This window comes from Lissotriton helveticus, chromosome 7 (assembly GCF_964261635.1).
Source record: "Lissotriton helveticus chromosome 7, aLisHel1.1, whole genome shotgun sequence".
Classification (NCBI taxonomy): Eukaryota; Metazoa; Chordata; class Amphibia; order Caudata; family Salamandridae; genus Lissotriton; species Lissotriton helveticus.
Window position 1 is genome coordinate 1,725,784,644 of NC_136068.1, and position 18,250 is coordinate 1,725,802,893.

General features: G+C 47.5%; 1 protein-coding gene across 2 annotated transcripts in view; it reads right to left on the reverse strand.

Moving 5' to 3' along the window:
- The window catches only part of LOC144770707 (B-cell receptor CD22-like), a 255,878-nt gene that overhangs the window by 81,452 nt on the left and 156,176 nt on the right, over window positions 1-18,250 (reverse strand). The window lies entirely within an intron of this gene.

Sequence of the window (18,250 nt, forward strand, 5' to 3'; positions counted from 1 at the left end):
TCTCTGTATAGACATATCAAAAATCAAACTGCGGCCTGACTTTCCAGGACTTCTTGGGGAATAGCGAAGGACTTAACATTGTCAACTTAGGAGCCTTCCTCTACTGGGATAGAAGCCCCTGCACTCACTATAAGATTTTTCAAGAATGTCCTCCCTTCCCTGCCTTTCTATTGCTCGAATTTGATATCCCTTAAAAAACAGAAGACAAGAGGTGTTTGGCAAAACGGGAACAGTTTGTTTAGTTAAACGTTGCGGCCGAGAGAACAGTTAAAGGCACAGGGTCTGAGGACTGTCTCAATTTACATACTGTTGTTAGCAGGTTGTAAAAGTTGAGGCATATGATATAAGGTGAGGAATGTTGGTTGTTGCTTTTGGAGTAATAAATGAATTGTCTGTGGTTACACAAGTGGGTCTCTACCTTGCCTGGACACAACGTTGGCCAGTGAATACGTGTACCAAGATCCAGCATGGGGAGCGTGTCAGAACTACTTGTGCTAGGGCCTGACTGGCGATGTGCTCCAGCTCATGTGGCATCTGACTTTGTGGTGTTTACAGTGGCGTCACTAGGGGGGGTGCGGGGGGTGCGGACCGCACCGGGTGACACCCTCACATGGGGGTGACACCATCTGGTTGCGCCCCCCACCCCCCAGCAGGCCTCTGTACATGGCACCCCCTGCACGGAGAGACTCGATCCGCTTTAAAAACAACAGCGAACCGAGATATTTTCTCACCTATTCAAATTAAAATGTCCTCATTAGTTAAAGTTTGAAAAGTGTAGATGAGGGGCCCCCGCCATTTATATGGAAAAAGACACGGTGCTAAAGAGGGGGGGCCGGGGAGGGGGGGTATTAACCGCTTGGAAATTAGCTTTTACTTTAGCTGTTTCATATCGTAAAATTCTCACGTCTACAAACTCGCTGGTGCCTTGTACACAGATTTCTTTTTGTATCTTGAAAAGCTTTAAAAGAGAAACCACATGAAAGCGGCAGAGAGTTTTAAACCCCCTGAGACCCCCCCCCCCCCCGCATCCCCGGGGGGTTTAATGTGCGGGAGAGAGGGAGCTAGAGGGAGTAAGAAGACAGAGAGAGAGTTAGAGTGAGAAAGACAGAGAGAGAGGGAGCTAGAGTGAGAAAGACAGAGAGAGAGGGAGTAAGACAGAGAGAGGGAGACAGAGGTAGCTAGAGGAAGTAAGACAGAGCGAGAGAGAGGGAGCTAGACAGAGAGAGGGAGCTAGAGGGAGCACGATAGAGAGAGAGGGAGCTAGAGGGAGCAAGACAGAGAGAGGGAGCAAGACAGAGAGAGAGGGAGCTAGAGGGAATAAGAGAGAGGGAGCTAGAGGGAGCAAGACAGAGAGAGAGGGCGCTAGAGGGAGTAAGACAGAGAGAGAGGGAGACAGAGGGAGCTAGAGGGAGTAAGACAGAGAGAGAGAGGGAGCTAGACAGAGACAGAGGGAGCTAGAGGGAGTAAGACAGAGAGAGAGGGAGCTCGAGGGAGCTAGACAGAGAGAGGGAGCTAGAGGGAGTAAGACAGAGAGAGAGGGAGCTAGAGGGAGCTAGACAGAGAGAGGGAGCTAGAGGGAGTAAGACAGAGAGAGGGGGAGTCAGAGGGAGCTAGAGGGAGCAAGACAGAGAGAGAGGGAGCTAGACAGAGAGAGGGAGCTAGAGGGAGTAAGATAGAGAGAGGGAGCTAAAGGGAGTAAGACAGAGAGAGAGGGAGCTAAAGGGAGTAAGAGAGAGAGAGGGAGCTAGAGGGAGGAAGACAGAGAGAGGAGCTAGAGGGAGTACGACAGAGAGAGAGGGAGCTAGAGGGAGTATGACAGAGAGAGAGGGAGCTAGAGGGAGTAAGACAGAGAGAGAGGGAGCTAGAGGGAGTAAAACCGAGAGAGAGGGAGACAGAGGGAGCTAGAGGGAGCAAGAGAGAGGGAGCTAGAGGGAGCTAGACAGAGGGAGGGTGCTAGAGGGAGTAAGACAGAGAGAGAGGGAGCTAGAGAGAGTAAGACAGCGAGAAAGGTAGCTAGACAGAGAGAGGGAGCTAGAGGGAGTAAGATAGAGAGAGAGGGAGCTACAGGGAGCTAGAGCGAGCAAGACAGAGAGAGAGGGAGCTAGAGGGAGTAAGAGAGAGAGAAGGAGCTAGAGGGAGCAAGACAGAGAGGGAGCTAGAGGGAGTAAGAGAGAGAGAGGGAGATAGACAGAGAGCGGGAGCTAGAGGGATTAAGATAGAGAGAGAGGGAGCAAGACAGAGGGAGAGGGAGCTAGAGGGAGTAAGAGAGAGAGAGGGAGATAGACAGAGAGAGGGAGCTAGAGGGAGTAAGACAGAGAGAGAGGGAGCTAGAGGGAGTAAGGCAGAGAGAGGGAGACAGAGGGAGCCAGAGGGAGCAAGACAGAGAGAGAGGGAGCTAGACAGAGAGAGGGAGTAAGACAGAGAGAGAGTGAGCTATAGGGCTCTTGACAGAGAGAGGGAGCTAGAGGGAGTAAGGGAGTAAGAGAGAGAGGGAGCTAGAGGGAGCAAGACAGAGTGAGAGGGAGCTAGAGGGAGTAAGACAGAGAGAGGGAGCCAGAGGGAGCAAGACAGAGAGCGAGGGAGCTAGACAGAGAGAGGGAGTAAGACAGAGAGAGAGTGAGCTAAGGCGCTCTTGACAGAGAGACGGAGCTAGAGGGAGTAAGAGAGAGAGGGAGCTAGAGGGAGCAAGACAGAGTGAGAGGGAGCTAGAGGGAGTAAGACAGATAGAGCTAGAGGGAGCAGGACAGAGAGAGAGGGGGGGCTAGAGGGAGTAAGAGAGAGAGAGGGAGCTAGAGAGAGTAAGAGAGAGGGGGCTAGAGGGAGTAAGACAGAGAGAGAGGAAGCTAGAGGGAGTAAGACAGAGAGAGGGAGCTAGAGGGAGCAAGACAGAGAGAGAGGGAGCTAGAGGGAGTAAGGCAGAGAGAGAGGGAGCTAGAAGGAGTAAGACAGAGAGAGGGAGCTAGAGGGAGCTAGACAGAGAGAGGGAGCTAGAGGGAGTAAGACAGTACCTAGCACCGTACATTTCCGACAGAGGTGGTCCATGCGGTAAGTCATGAGGGGGTGACACCATGAGTTACCCGCACCGGGTGACACCAACCCCAGTGACGCCACTGGGTGTTTTTAGGAATGTGCAGACCCCGACCGGCCATGTGCGCTTATGGTGGCAATCTCCATTGACCCTTTGTATTGTCACTGCACCTATCTGTGGGATTGATCAAGAGTTTTCTGCCTGAGCATTAGCCTGCCAGCTACACACTCTCCCACCTGTAATCTATCAATTAGCAATCCCCGGGCATAGGTCTCAGGTCCAGCCTAACTACATATTGTGAGTTGAGGTTGATATGGATTTCACAATTCGCAGTTTTCTTAATAAAAACGATATTTCATTCTCATCAATGCATGTGTTGAAATGTCATTCCCTCTAGGGCCTACTTTTCCTGACTACAGGAACAGCACCTCCAGAATATTTAGATGAGGCAGTGCCCTTGGCAACTGAACTATTTGAGCTCAGATCAACCTCTGGGAGATCATTACCAAGGAGACATTCTAGGGGGAGGTCTGAACTGACTACCACACAATGCCAGCTAAGGTAACCTTCTACCTCTAACGTTACTAAAGCCACAGACCTAACAGCAACTTCACCTGGTACAGCCCTTACTCTCATATATATATACATTCCTACTCCCTGCTGACGAGAGGCAACAACCTCGAAACACGTGTTCAGGGATGGCCAACGCGACTGATTTTTTCCTCAAGACCCAGGCAGAGGCGCACTCGCTGATGCTGACTTCAAGGACCACAACGCTCTGGGGCTACACGCTGGTAGGATAAGTAGTGAGCGACCCCTTGGACTTACTTTTACATTCAGGCTCCCTTGAGCCAGTGGGGCTGACGAGCCCGGGTTACTCTCCTACGTGCCACGAGCGGTAGCAGACCTGAAGATATTTTTGGCAGCCTACGCAGCACCCCTATATACATTCCTACTCCCTGCTGACGAGAGGCAACAACCTCGAAAGACGTGTCCAGGGATGGCCAACGCGACTGATTTTTTCCTCAAGACCCAGGCAGAGGCGCACTCGCTGATGCTGACTTCAAGGACCACAACGCTCTGGGGCTACACGCTGGTAGGATAAGTAGTGAGCGACCCCTTGGACTTACTTTTACATTCAGGCTCCCTTGAGCCGGTGGGGCTGACGAGCCCGGGTTACGCTCCTACGTGCCACGAGCGGTACCAGACCTGAAGATATTTTTGGCAGCCTACGCAGCAGCCCTATATACATTCCTACTCCCTGCTGATGAGAGGCAACAACCTCGAAACACGTGTCCAGGGATGGCCAACGCGACTGATTTTTTCCTCAAGACCCAGGCAGAGGCGCACTCGCTGATGCTGACTTCAAGGACCACAACGCTCTGGGGCTACACGCTGGTAGGATAAGTAGTGAGCGACCCCTTGGACTTACTTTTACATTCAGGCTCCCTTGAGCCGGTGGGGCTGACGAGCCCGGGTTACGCTCCTACGTGCCACGAGCGGTACCAGACCTGAAGATATTTTTGGCAGCCTACGCAGCACCCCTATATACATTCCTACTCCCTGCTGACGAGAGGCAACAACCTCGAAAAACATGTCCAGGGATGGCCAACGCGACTGATTTTTTCCTCAAGACCCAGGCAGAGGCGCACTCGCTGATGCTGACTTCAAGGACCACAACGCTCTGGTGCTACACGCTGGTAGGATAAGTAGTGAGCGACCCCTTGGACTTACTTTTACATTCAGGCTCCCTTGAGCCGGTGGGGCTGACGAGCCCGGGTTACGCTCCTACGTGCCACGAGCGGTACCAGACCTGAAGATATTTTTGGCAGCCTACGCAGCACCCCTATATACATTCCTACTCCCTGCTGACGAGAGGCAACAACCTCGAAACACGTGTCCAGGGATGGCCAATGCGACTGATTTTTTCCTCAAGACCCAGGCAGAGGCGCACTCGCTGATGCTGACTTCAAGGACCACAACGCTCTGGGGCTACACGCTGGTAGGATAAGTAGTGAGCGACCCCTTGGACTTACTTTTACATTCAGGCTCCCTTGAGCCGGTGGGGCTGACGAGCCCGGGTTACGCTCCTACGTGCCACGAGCGGTACCAGACCTGAAGATATTTTTGGCAGCCTACGCAGCACCCCTATATACATTCCTACTCCCTGCTGACGAGAGGCAACAACCTCGAAACACGTGTCCAGGGATGGCCAACGCGACTGATTTTTTCCTCAAGACCCAGGCAGAGGCGCACTCGCTGATGCTGACTTCAAGGACCACAACGCTCTGGGGCTACACGCTGGTAGGGTAAGTAGTGGGCGACCCCTTGGACTTACTTTTACATTCAGGCTCCCTTGAGCCGGTGGGGCTGACGAGCCCGGGTTACGCTCCTACGTGCCACGAGCGGTACCAGACCTGAAGATATTTTTGGCAGCCTACGCAGCACCCCTATATACATTCCTACTCCCTGCTGACGAGAGGCAACAACCTCGAAACACGTGTCCAGGGATGGCCAACGCGACTGATTTTTTCCTCAAGACCCAGGCAGAGGCGCACTCGCTGATGCTGACTTCAAGGACCACAACGCTCTGGGGCTACACGCTGGTAGGATAAGTAGTGAGCGACCCCTTGGACTTACTTTTACATTCAGGCTCCCTTGAGCCGGTGGGGCTGACGAGCCCGGGTTACGCTCCTACATGCCACGAGCGATACCAGACCTGAAGATATTTTTGGCAGCCTACGCAGCACCCCTATATACATTCCTACTCCCTGCTGACGAGAGGCAACAACCTCGAAAGACGTGTCCAGGGATGGCCAACGCGACAGATTTTTTCCTCAAGACCCAGGCAGAGGCGCACTCGCTGATGCTGACTTCAAGGACCACAACGCTCTGGGGCTACACGCTGGTAGGATAAGTAGTGAGCGACCCCTTGGACTTACTTTAACATTCAGGCTCCCTTGAGCCGGTGGGGCTGACGAGCCCGGGTTACGCTCCTACGTGCCACGAGCGGTACCAGACCTGAAGATATTTTTGGCAGCCTACGCAGCACCCCTATATACATTCCTACTCCCTGCTGACGAGAGGCAACAACCTCGAAACACGTGTCCAGGGATGGCCAACGCGACTGATTATTTCCTCAAGACCCAGGCAGAGGCGCACTCGCTGATGCTGACTTCAAGGACCACAACGCTCTGGGGCTACACGCTGGTAGGATAAGTAGTGAGCGACCCCTTGGACTTACTTTTACATTCAGGCTCCCTTGAGCCGGTGGGGCTGACGAGCCCGGGTTACGCTCCTACGTGCCACGAGCGGTACCAGACCTGAAGATATTTTTGGCAGCCTACGCAGCACCCCTATATACATTCCTACTCCCTGCTGACGAGAGGCAACAACCTCGAAACACGTGTCCAGGGATGGCCAACGCGACTGATTTTTTCCTCCAGACCCAGGCAGAGGCGCACTCGCTGATGCTGACTTCAAGGACCACAACGCTCTGGGGCTACACGCTGGTAGGATAAGTAGTGAGCGACCCCTTGGACTTACTTTTACATTCAGGCTCCCTTGAGCCGGTGGGGCTGACGAGCCCGGGTTACGCTCCTACGTGCCACGAGCGGTACCAGACCTGAAGATATTTTTGGCAGCCTACGCAGCACCCCTATATACATTCCTACTCCCTGCTGACGAGAGGCAACAACCTCGAAACACGTGTCCAGGGATGGCCAACGCGACTGATTTTTTTCCTCAAGACCCAGGCAGAGGCGCACTCGCTGATGCTGATTTCAAGGACCACAACGCTCTGGGGCTACACGCTGGTAGGATAAGTAGTGAGCGACCCCTTGGACTTACTTTTACATTCAGGCTCCCTTGAGCCGGTGGGGCTGACGAGCCCGGGTTACGCTCCTACGTGCCACGAGCGGTACCAGACCTGAAGATATTTTTGGCAGCCTACGCAGCACCCCTATATACATTCCTACTCCCTGCTGACGAGAGGCAACAACCTGGAAACACGTGTCCAGGGATGGCCAACGCGACTGATTTTTTCCTCAAGACCCAGGCAGAGGCGCACTCGCTGATGCTGACTTCAAGGACCACAACGCTCTGGGGCTACACGCTGGTAGGATAAGTAGTGAGCGACCCCTTGGACTTACTTTTACATTCAGGCTCCCTTGAGCCGGTGGGGCTGACGAGCCCTGGTTACGCTCCTACGTGCCACGAGCGGTACCAGACCTGAAGATATTTTTGGCAGCCTACGCAGCACCCCTATATACATTCCTACTCCCTGCTGACGAGAGGCAACAACCTCGAAACACGTGTCCAGGGATGGCCAACGCGACTGATTTTTTCCTCAAGACCCAGGCAGAGGCGGACTCGCTGATGCTGACTTCAAGGACCACAACGCTCTGGGGCTACACGCTGGTAGGATAAGTAGTGAGCGACCCCTTGGACTTACTTTTACATTCAGGCTCCCTTGAGCCGGTGGGGCTGACGAGCCCTGGTTACGCTCCTACGTGCCACGAGCGGTACCAGACCTGAAGATATTTTTGGCAGCCTACGCAGCACCCCTATATACATTCCTACTCCCTGCTGACGAGAGGCAACAACCTCGAAACACGTGTCCAGGGATGGCCAACGCGACTGATTTTTTCCTCAAGACCCAGGCAGAGGCGCACTCGCTGATGCTGACTTCAAGGACCACAACGCTCTGGGGCTACACACTGGTAGGATAAGTAGTGAGCGACCCCTTGGACTTACTTTTACATTCAGGCTCCCTTGAGCCGGTGGGGCTGACGAGCCCGGGTTACGCTCCTACGTGCCACGAGCGGTACCAGACCTGAAGATATTTTTGGCAGCCTACGCAGCACCCCTATATACATTCCTACTCCCTGCTGATGAGAGGCAACAACCTCGAAACACGTGTCCAGGGATGGCCAACGCGACTGATTTTTTCCTCAAGACCCAGGCAGAGGCGCACTCGCTGATGCTGACTTCAAGGACCACAACGCTCTGGGGCTACACGCTGGTAGGATAAGTAGTGAGCGACCCCTTGGACTTACTTTTACATTCAGGCTCCCTTGAGCCGGTGGGGCTGACGAGCCCGGGTTACGCTCCTACGTGCCACGAGCGGTACCAGACCTGAAGATATTTTTGGCAGCCTACGCAGCACCCCTATATACATTCCTACTCCCTGCTGACGAGAGGCAACAACCTCGAAACACGTGTCCAGGGATGGCCAACGCGACTGATTTTTTCCTCAAGACCCAGGCAGAGGCGCACTCGCTGATGCTGACTTCAAGGACCACAACGCTCTGGGGCTACACGCTGGTAGGATAAGTAGTGAGCGACCCCTTGGACTTACTTTTACATTCAGGCTCCCTTGAGCCGGTGGGGCTGACGAGCCCGGGTTACGCTCCTACGTGCCACGAGCGGTACCAGACCTGAAGATATTTTTGGCAGCCTACGCAGCACCCCTATATACATTCCTACTCCCTGCTGACGAGAGGCAACAACCTCGAAACACGTGTCCAGGGATGGCCAACGCGACTGATTTTTTCCTCAAGACCCAGGCAGAGGCGCACTCGCTGATGCTGACTTCAAGGACCACAACGCTCTGGGGCTACACGCTGGTAGGATAAGTAGTGAGCGACCCCTTGGACTTACTTTTACATTCAGGCTCCCTTGAGCCGGTGGGGCTGACGAGCCCGGGTTACGCTCCTACGTGCCATGAGCGGTACCAGACCTGAAGATATTTTTGGCAGCCTACGCAGCACCCCTATATACATTCCTACTCCCTGCTGACGAGAGGCAACAACCTCGAAACACGTGTCCAGGGAAGGCCAACGCGACTGATTTTTTCCTCAAGACCCAGGCAGAGGCGCACTCGCTGATGCTGACTTCAAGGACCACAACGCTCTGGGGCTACACGCTGGTAGGATAAGTAGTGAGCGACCCCTTGGACTTACATATTGTGAGTTGAGGTTGATATGGATTTCACAATTCGCAGTTTTCTTAATAAAAACGATATTTCATTCTCATCAATGCATGTGTTGAAATGTCATTCCCTCTGGGGCCTACTTTTCCTGACTACAGGAACAGCACCTCCAGAATATTTAGATGAGGCAGTGCCCTTGGCAACTGAACTATTTGAGCTCAGATCAACCTCTGGGAGATCATTACCAAGGAGACATTCTAGGGGGAGGTCTGAACTGACTACCACACAATGCCAGCTAAGGTAACCTTCTACCTCTAAAGTTACTAAAGCCACAGACCTAACAACAACTTCACCTGGTACAGCCCTTACTCTCATAGTCTCTCCTGGCAAATACTTTTCAGTCTGTCATGCACAATGGTGTGACTGGCACAAGTATCTCTTAGGGCAGTGACTGGGGTTCCATTTACCTTAATGGAGTGAATATTTTACTACACTAAGAAACCGTCAACTCACTCTCTCCACCCTTTTCCCAGTTAAAAGCAACTATGATATCCTTATCTGAGGAATAATCCTCTAAGGCTACACTGACAACTCCAGTGGTTACCTTTTTCTTGGGACAATCTGGGTCTCCTCTGCAGTGCCAAACATGCTGATAAAGAAAGCAGGGCCTACCTCCAATGAACGTTTTGAGCTTAGGGTCACCACTACTCTGCTTACTGTTAGAGTTTGGGTGGGATTTGCTCTCTTCTCCTTTAGGGTTCTGGGGCTCTGAGGAATTTTCTTTGGTGGGTTTACCACCTTCCTCCTTTCCCTTCTGTGGGCCGAACCCCCCTTCTTGGGATCTCCCCTGAAACATTTTGGGAATTCTAGTTCTAACCCTCTCATCAGCATTTTTCCCCACTCTTTATGGCTAGAAAGCTTTTAATCTACTGTCATGTCTTTTAGAATAGTCCTGTCATGTATGCCCCCTTATTACATATATTGATCCATCCGCATGACAATAACAGTTCTGAACAGGTACCTTTTACCTAGTAGCTTGCTCCTGTCTCTTCAACACCAGGCTCTTAGTAGTTTACCATAATCCCTGTACCTGACACACATAAACATGTTCTCTGGCACTGCATAATTATTCTGTATAAGGGTCACCACTTTTTTCATACTTGGCCAACACGCCCGCTGTGCATAATCACATTTGTCTGGAAAAACATTTATGATTGTTTTCAAAATGTGCATGATTGTTTTCAAAACATATTGATTCTGAAAGAAACCCTGGAGTGACCACTGTAGTATATAAGACCCGTATTCCCCCCTGCAATTTAGAGAATTCCTTCCAAGCTGACACAAGGTCCTGCATGCTGAATCTTTGACATGCAGCCACTGACATCCCTTGTGGGCATCCTCGGAGCTGGGACGGGGCCTTCATTCTCTACCATCAGGTGAGCAGGTTGGTTCTTCCCACACACACACCCACACACACCTACACACACACACACACACACACACATAGATATGCATATACATACTACACCTACATATCTAGGATTGTAGGAGTATGTAAGTGCTACTGTCTTATCTGAACTGTATATGTTCATCTTCTTAGCACTATGGTAGAAATGTATCTACTGTTTACTATATTGGTACTTGCAACTTCTTTTGTATCCTTCTGTCTCCTGATTGTCGCTGCAAATATGTTTTACACAATACTGACGCTGGACCAATAAATACTCATTGAAACGTCCTAACCGCCATCCTGTGTATTTTTCTGAGAAGAAGTTAGCACAAGGAACTGAGTGAAAAGTACTATACTGTTTTCCATGATCCCTGAGGAATCATGGTTGTCATGTTCAGTGATTGCCGGAAACTACCTACACCACTGTAAGATACAGTGGGGCAGGAGTGGCACTGTAGAGCTAGCTGGTCTACCACTCACGTATCCTGTGGGGGTGTCGGGAAGTGGTTTGGACACCAAGCCTTCTGTTTAGGTCATCCAAAAGGCACAGTTCCTGGGGCTTCCTAGGAACTTCATGATACCAGATGTTGGCATAACTTATCTGAGGAACAATGTGTCCCAATGTGTTCTTTCACAATTGAATTGTACAAGCCATCAGAAGAATAGCTTTTAGCCATCCCTCCACAAAGTCAGGGTTCTGCCAGCCTAGGGAGATGTGTGAATGACCCCAGACTAGGATCAAAGACTATTGCCATACTGCAAGTGTGACCTCCTCCCCACAGGATGAGCTGCAAAGGGTGTTAGCCCAAAAGGCAGGCATCAAAGATGATGCCGTCTTTGAAGGGCAGCTGTGATAACACTCCACACAGGAAGCCTTTTGTTCCCCTAGACAAGGTAGAGCCAGTGCCAAGGAAGGGAAAACCGGTTTCAGAACCAGTTTTCTTTGGTCGTATAGCCCATTGTAGCCACACCTCTGGGAATGGGCTACCAATTTCCTTACACTCAAGGAAGACTTAAGCCATGTTGCTTGTGGCATGCGAGCTGAACTCTGGGATAGCCAGATGCCACACAACACCAGAGCTGTCTCACCAGATAGGAGGGAACATACTAGCCAATTGGCTACTGACCTTGTTGTCACCTTTGGGGCATTTTACTGGGATATAATGGCCACCCTTGGTACTCACTGGATTTGGAACATGGTCGAGAAGACGAACACTTTGCACCTGTTGGAAGCGCACAAGAACAGGTTGTGAAATTGGTGCAACTGCACCTGCTGCACAATGGGCTTACAGAGTTTGGACATTGCTCTGTGCTTTGCATGCCTGGCTAAGGGAAATGTTGATTCCTTGCCCTGATCCAAAGCAGAGACTCCAATGGTCAGTTGGTTGGCCTGCTAGAATGTCACTGAGGACGACAAAGCAGGAAAAGCCAATCTGTATTTCTGGTAGTCACTGCATCTGCTTTGCCACCACTGGATGCCGGACACTTTGACAAACAATTTGGAGATAGCCAAACACTGCACCCAAATCTGCTAGACTCGTGGATGTTGGTTGGGACCAGATTCGTCCACTTCAAGACACACTAGCGTCACCCGAGGTTTGCACCATCACTGCTGTGTTGCAAGAGCGAATTGGCAGCCCATTGACCCCTACAAAAAGGACTTTGTGGACCCCCAAGACATGTGGCCGTAGTCACCCCTGCTCACCTCTGTACTGTGGACTCGACCAGACTTCACCTCACACAGCATCAGGAGCATCCATTGACCATCTTTAAACCAGCATCCCTCGGCATCAGGACCACTCCAAAAAAGTCAGTGGTGGTTTTCCTGTAAAGTTTGGAACTCACTCTAAAAAGGCTCTGGTGGCCAGGTTACTGCCCAAAGATTCCTTTTAGCACTCTTAGACTTCTATCCTGTTTCACTTGGTTGCCCAACCTGGGATGGAGTCACCCAACTCACTGTTACAAACCTTTCAAAAGTTAACAATGTTTTGACCTACCAATGCTTCTTTAGTGTTAATACCAAAGTTATAAAATGCTTTACAAGTTTAAGACATCAAGGACTCTAAAAACTCATAATAATATGCTCTATTTCTTTATTTTTCAATTGTTGTTGTGTCTCTTTCTTGTGTGTGACGTTCTTATTCCATTTTTTGGTGCTGAGCCTAGCTGCTCAGAGCCACAGCTACACAGGGTTGAGCTTCAGGTTTTCACACAAGCCTCGTAGCAACGTTTTGTGAGAGTATTGATTACAAAGGTTTCACCCACTTATCATATAATACACCCAGAGCCTCACAGAATCTATTTGGCATGAGCTTTTGCCTGCAGGGATCTTGGTGGGCCTGCATAATTTTATCATTTACATTGATATGTTGCTTCCACTCAGTCTTTCAGCCATATTCAGTTGTATGTCAGATTGCTTTTAACAAAAATATTGTCTGATAAATATGGGCCCTATATTGTGTACAAAAATATTGGATGTAGATATTCTATTATTACCAGGGGTGATATTTTTGTAAATAACATTTAAGATATTTCTGTTAGACAATCATTTGGTTACCATAGGCTGGTACCATGTCTCCTGGTTGGTCAAATAGCATCTCAGCCAATTGGCCAAACAGGGTCATGCAATAAAAGTCCATTCGGACTTCCAACCACGTTCAAAGTCCGTTTGGACTTTGAACGTGGTTGGAAGTAGTAGCTGGAGACTAAATTCCCCCTTTGCCGATTAATGGGGCAAATGTGAGAGAAGAATTTTTATCTTCTGGAATCCTTAAGGAGTACCTTTACAAATTTTATGAATAAGGTGGTCCTTGTGAATTACTGAATTTTCTCTTATGAATTATCGTGAATGACCACCAATTAAAGATTGGTCTGCCTGTTTTTATTCAGATCATTACTGCTCAAGAAAATTTACCAGTCCTGATGATGAACGCGTAATAATCAGCGGTTGAAATGCCGTCAACGCTTTTTGTGGCCAAAAAATATATAAGGACACATTAATTTTTTGCTTATGTTGTTCCTTTGTTTGTAAATATGTATTATTGTATGTAGCCACTTGTCTGGTTTTGTAATTTGTTGTTTTGTATACCAGCACGCTGTCTTGAGCAGTGTTGTCTTTTCTTCTTTTTAACCCAAAAATAATAAATATAGATGTATTTTTGTTAAATTGGTATTTTTTAGGTCTTCTTGTGTAATTTTTCTCTTTTTCTCACATTGTTCCTTTCTCTCCATTTTTTACTTTTTCTATTGAGTAAAATCAGCAAATTTCTGTGTGCTGAGTATATTAACTTTAAAGTGTTGTTCCTCCTGAACCTCTTCTTAATACAGGCAAGTAAATAAATCTTCATCTATATTTAACCCATTTGGTTCTTTACTATCGAACTCCAATATATAATGCGTTTCCAATCTTCGGAGTTCCTTCTCCCTCTTCCACCCTCACTTTTTTCTGTGGACCTCAGCTGTACAACTGTATTGCATCAGTACAGGATTACTTTGATGATTTATTTCAAAATGCCTGGCTACCGGGCAGCTCCTGCCTCTGTTGGCAATTGCTCTTCTATGTTGCAGTTCTTTTATAGGCAGGTAAGGTGGTGCTGCCTATATAGATCTTTTAGTAAACACAACGGGGAAGAAGGGTCAGAGGGAAAATATTTAATGACCTACCCAGGGTGGAGTCCCCCAACCAGTTAATGTAATAAACAAAAAACACACACTGGGGGTCAAAAGCTGGGCCTAGTACGCTCCAGACGACAAAATGACAAAGATACACACTGCTAACTAAGTCATCACTGAACGTTTGCCAATACTATGTAACATTAAGTTTACTCATGGGGTGCTTACGGCAATGACCTATGCAAAGGGATTCACTTCAAATATAGACTAGACCCATACAGAGAAGAGTAGGATGTCCATCAACGTCAGATGTAGATCATGTATTCTCATTTGGCCATCCAGATAGGAATGGTATGTCCCATGTCCCTACTTTATCATATTCTTCTGAATTACTGCAGGTCCTTCGTGCCCTATATAACTCACCAAAAGGAATACTCCTGATGAGTGGCATAGGGTGAGAGCTCCCCGCATGTTAAATATTATTTCCCACAGTGGGTTTGCGGAAGATGGTCATTTCCAGTTAGTCTCCCTTGGGTTTTGTTCAGATGTCTGAGAAGTCTATGGAAGTTTTACTGAAATGGCCCACAAACTTAAGAATATTAAGGCCACTGATAAATAGATCCATATTGGTGTCCGTGCCTGCCACAGCACCAAAACATCATCAATAAACCTTACCCATAGTAGGACATTATCAGTCCAATTTTCAAGCATTGGACCACCGAGCACCTGCTCCTCCCACCAGCCCAGATGTAAATTAGCATAACTGGGGGCGAAGCAGGTTACTAAACAAAAAAATGTTTTTAGTGAGGCACCATTCCATCATTTCTAAAAGCATTCTATTATGGTTTAAAAACCTCATAGGTCTCTTCTTTTAAAAAGTATTCAGTAGCTCTCAGTCCATCAGTATGTCTTATACTCCTGTAGAGTGTAGCAATATCAAGTGACAGTAAAACCAGGGTATCATCCCAACGTACGTTATATATATATATTTTAAAAAATCCGTAGAATCCGTAGAATATTGTATATGTGATGTTAATGATCTCACAATGGGATTCAAGAAGTAGTCAATGTATTTGGATATATTTTTTAACAAACCATTACATGACGATTTTATGGGTTTCCGCTGTGAATTAATAATACTTTTATGAACTTTAAGCATCATATGAAAGACTGGTATTACTGGGTTGTCTTGTTTTATAAACATGAACTCATCCTAACTCAGAAGTTCTTGTTGTTTCCACCCTTCTAGTCTCTCAAAAAATTGGTCCGTTACCATTTCATACTCTCTCATTTCAATTCGTTTATAACATTCGCTATTGTTCAGTTGACTTAATGCCTCTTTTTTATACATTTCTCGTCCACAAAGCACGACATTCCCTCCTTTATCGAGGGCTTCACTAGAATTCCATCTTACTTTTGAGTTCTTTCTATAGTTTTTTGGATTTGGGCTCGTTTGGGATTGAAAGCCATTTTATAGTGTAGCTTTTTAAAATCCATTATCACATTTCCATTCAAAGGCTAGCAGCGGTGTATTTTGGGGGCCCATTGTGGATCCCCCTTGTGCAGGGGCATGGGCATTGTGCATTTGGGGGGCACCTATGGTGCCCCCTACTGTTCCCTGCACCAGGTGCAGGCACCACATGGTCCCTGCCATGTAGTGCAGAGAAATACACAACATGCATTTTTGCTATTGCGGCGGATGCTGCAGCCAGCACAGTGGTGGTCGCATTATAATTGCATGTGAGGTCCCAATTCCCGAGATGATTGTGGACAGGCTTAAGTCCAACCCGCCATTATAATCACCCCCTAACTTCCCACCCTATCCTCCTACAAACCCAACAATGCTCTACAACACTATAAATGAATATTAAAAATGAAATGAAAATTCAAAATCACTTAATATTACAAGGTATATTTAAACAAAATATTAAAATGTATATAAACAATTGGAAAACATTTTTATAGCAACTAAAACACACTAAAATATTTAACCACGCAGCAGGGAGGAATGGCTGGGGGTGAAAGTGTATTCTTACAGGAGGGATTGGTGCAATTAGACCCTTTGGTTGCGGAGAAACTTGATTCCACGAGCTCTATGATTGAACTAGAAAGTGCAGTAAACAGTCTCGCCTTAGGGAAAGTGGCAGGACCTGATAGGATTCCTGCTGAGGCCTATAGGCTTTTTTTTTATCAAATGAAGGATGAGATGCTGAATGTCTTTCATGCAGCACAATTAGGGTATCAACGTAAACTAAATCTTGGTCACAAGCCACGATTGTGGCTTTCTGTAAAAAGGGCAAATAAAGTTATAACATCATTTAATATTGCTTGTACGGAAAAGAGGGATTTAGCTTTGATTTTATTAGACGGTGAGAAAGCGTTTGATCGTGTGGCAATTGCTGGATCGAAGTGGCTTTGGTAGTACATTTATTACAGCCCTGCAATCCTTGTATAATACCCCTACTGCCAAAATTTCTGCAATGGGCTTCCTATCAGACGCAGGGTCTATTACTCGGGGCACCAGGCAAGGCTGTCCCTGTTCTCCCCTTTTATTTGCCCTTTATGTTTATATATGTAGAGTTTTATATAGCGCGAACTAGACCCGAACCGAATCAGGTATCAGAGCGCTTTACATAGCACAGGTTACGTTTTTACATGAGGACACACACTTTCATTTTTAGGCACGGGGAGATTCACAGGAGGTTTTGGCGTCGTTACCAAGACTCGAACCCAGATCCCCAGGTCTGAGGTCGAGCGCCTTAGCCATTAGGCCAACTCCTCGCCCCTTTATATTAATCCTTTTGTTGAACAACTATCTCACAACGCGTGCATTCCTCCATTTGTGGTTCATGATTACCGTCTTTGCTTATGCGGACGACATAGCCGTGACCACTCTGGATCCCACTCTCGCGATTGTCGAGATTGACCGGTTAGCGACAGAATTTGGATTAATTGCTGGGTATAAACTCAATGTGGCAAAAACGCAAATTTTGTGTTCAGATAATATTGTATGGATAGATGAGCGGGTAGTTAAAGAGGTAACATATCTGGCTATTCAAATACGATCTTCTATGTCTGAAGTGATGGATGTGAATTGGAATTTACTGATACGGAATGTTAAAGATTCATTAGATAGATGGGGTCGTTTACACTTTACTCTAATTGGTCGTAGCAATATCAATAAAATGAATATCTTACCTAAGGTTCTATATCTATTTCGCTCACTGCCTTTGGAAGTGACAAATGCCAGATTACAACATCTTCAATCGATCTGTGGAAAGTTTATTTGGAGCCCTGGTAGGCCCAGACGTGCGATGCGTTATATGGCGCTTTCTGTCGAGAGAGGAGGGTTAGCCGTACCTGATTTTGCTTTATATTTCTATACATGCTTTTTGTTAAAAATGCGGGTTTTAATCACGGGGGAGGGAGCTGTAACTAGTGCTATGGCGCCAACAATTTTTGAAATTCTATGGGTCCAATTGCAAGGCAGTGCTTATTTAAAGAAGTGGATGGGTGCTACTTTAAACGAACACAGTTTAAAGTTCTGCATAGTGCTTATAAAGTGTGGAAAAGAATAAAAATGTTTGACTCAATGGGGAAAATCTCATATTACACGCCCTTGAATGCAGCAAAGATTTTACCATCTATATTTGGACATAACATAGCTCAAGGTTGGAGAAAGAAAGGTATTGGGAATCTAGGGGATTTTTTTTCTCCTGATGGGGTGTGTACACCTTTTGATGAATTAGTCATACAATTTAGCTTGCCCAAAGTGCAGTTTTTCAAATTTATGCAGATTAGGGACTTTTTACTTTGGACTAATGTTAATATGATACCTCACTCTCTTATAGAGACGGTTAGACGACAGGAGAAAGTTGGTGTGCTATATCAGCTACTATTGTCAGATAGAACAGATGATTTGGATAAATATAATATCAAATGGTCTAGAGATTTGGGAGAACCAAATATTTTGGTTGAGAAGCTCATTGTTAGTTTTAGGGAGATCTTATTATCAGCGAATCTGAAAGTTCAGTTTTTAAGACTTTATTTGATTTATATTATACCCCCGCTCGGATGTCTAAATGGGGTGCTGGGTTTGACGGAAAGTGTTTCCGATGTGGGGAAGACAATGCTGACAGCTTACATATATTCTTTAGCTGTGATAAATTGTTTAGATTTATATCTGACAAATAATTTTTTTCGTCTTTGGTTATGAATACTCAGCTGA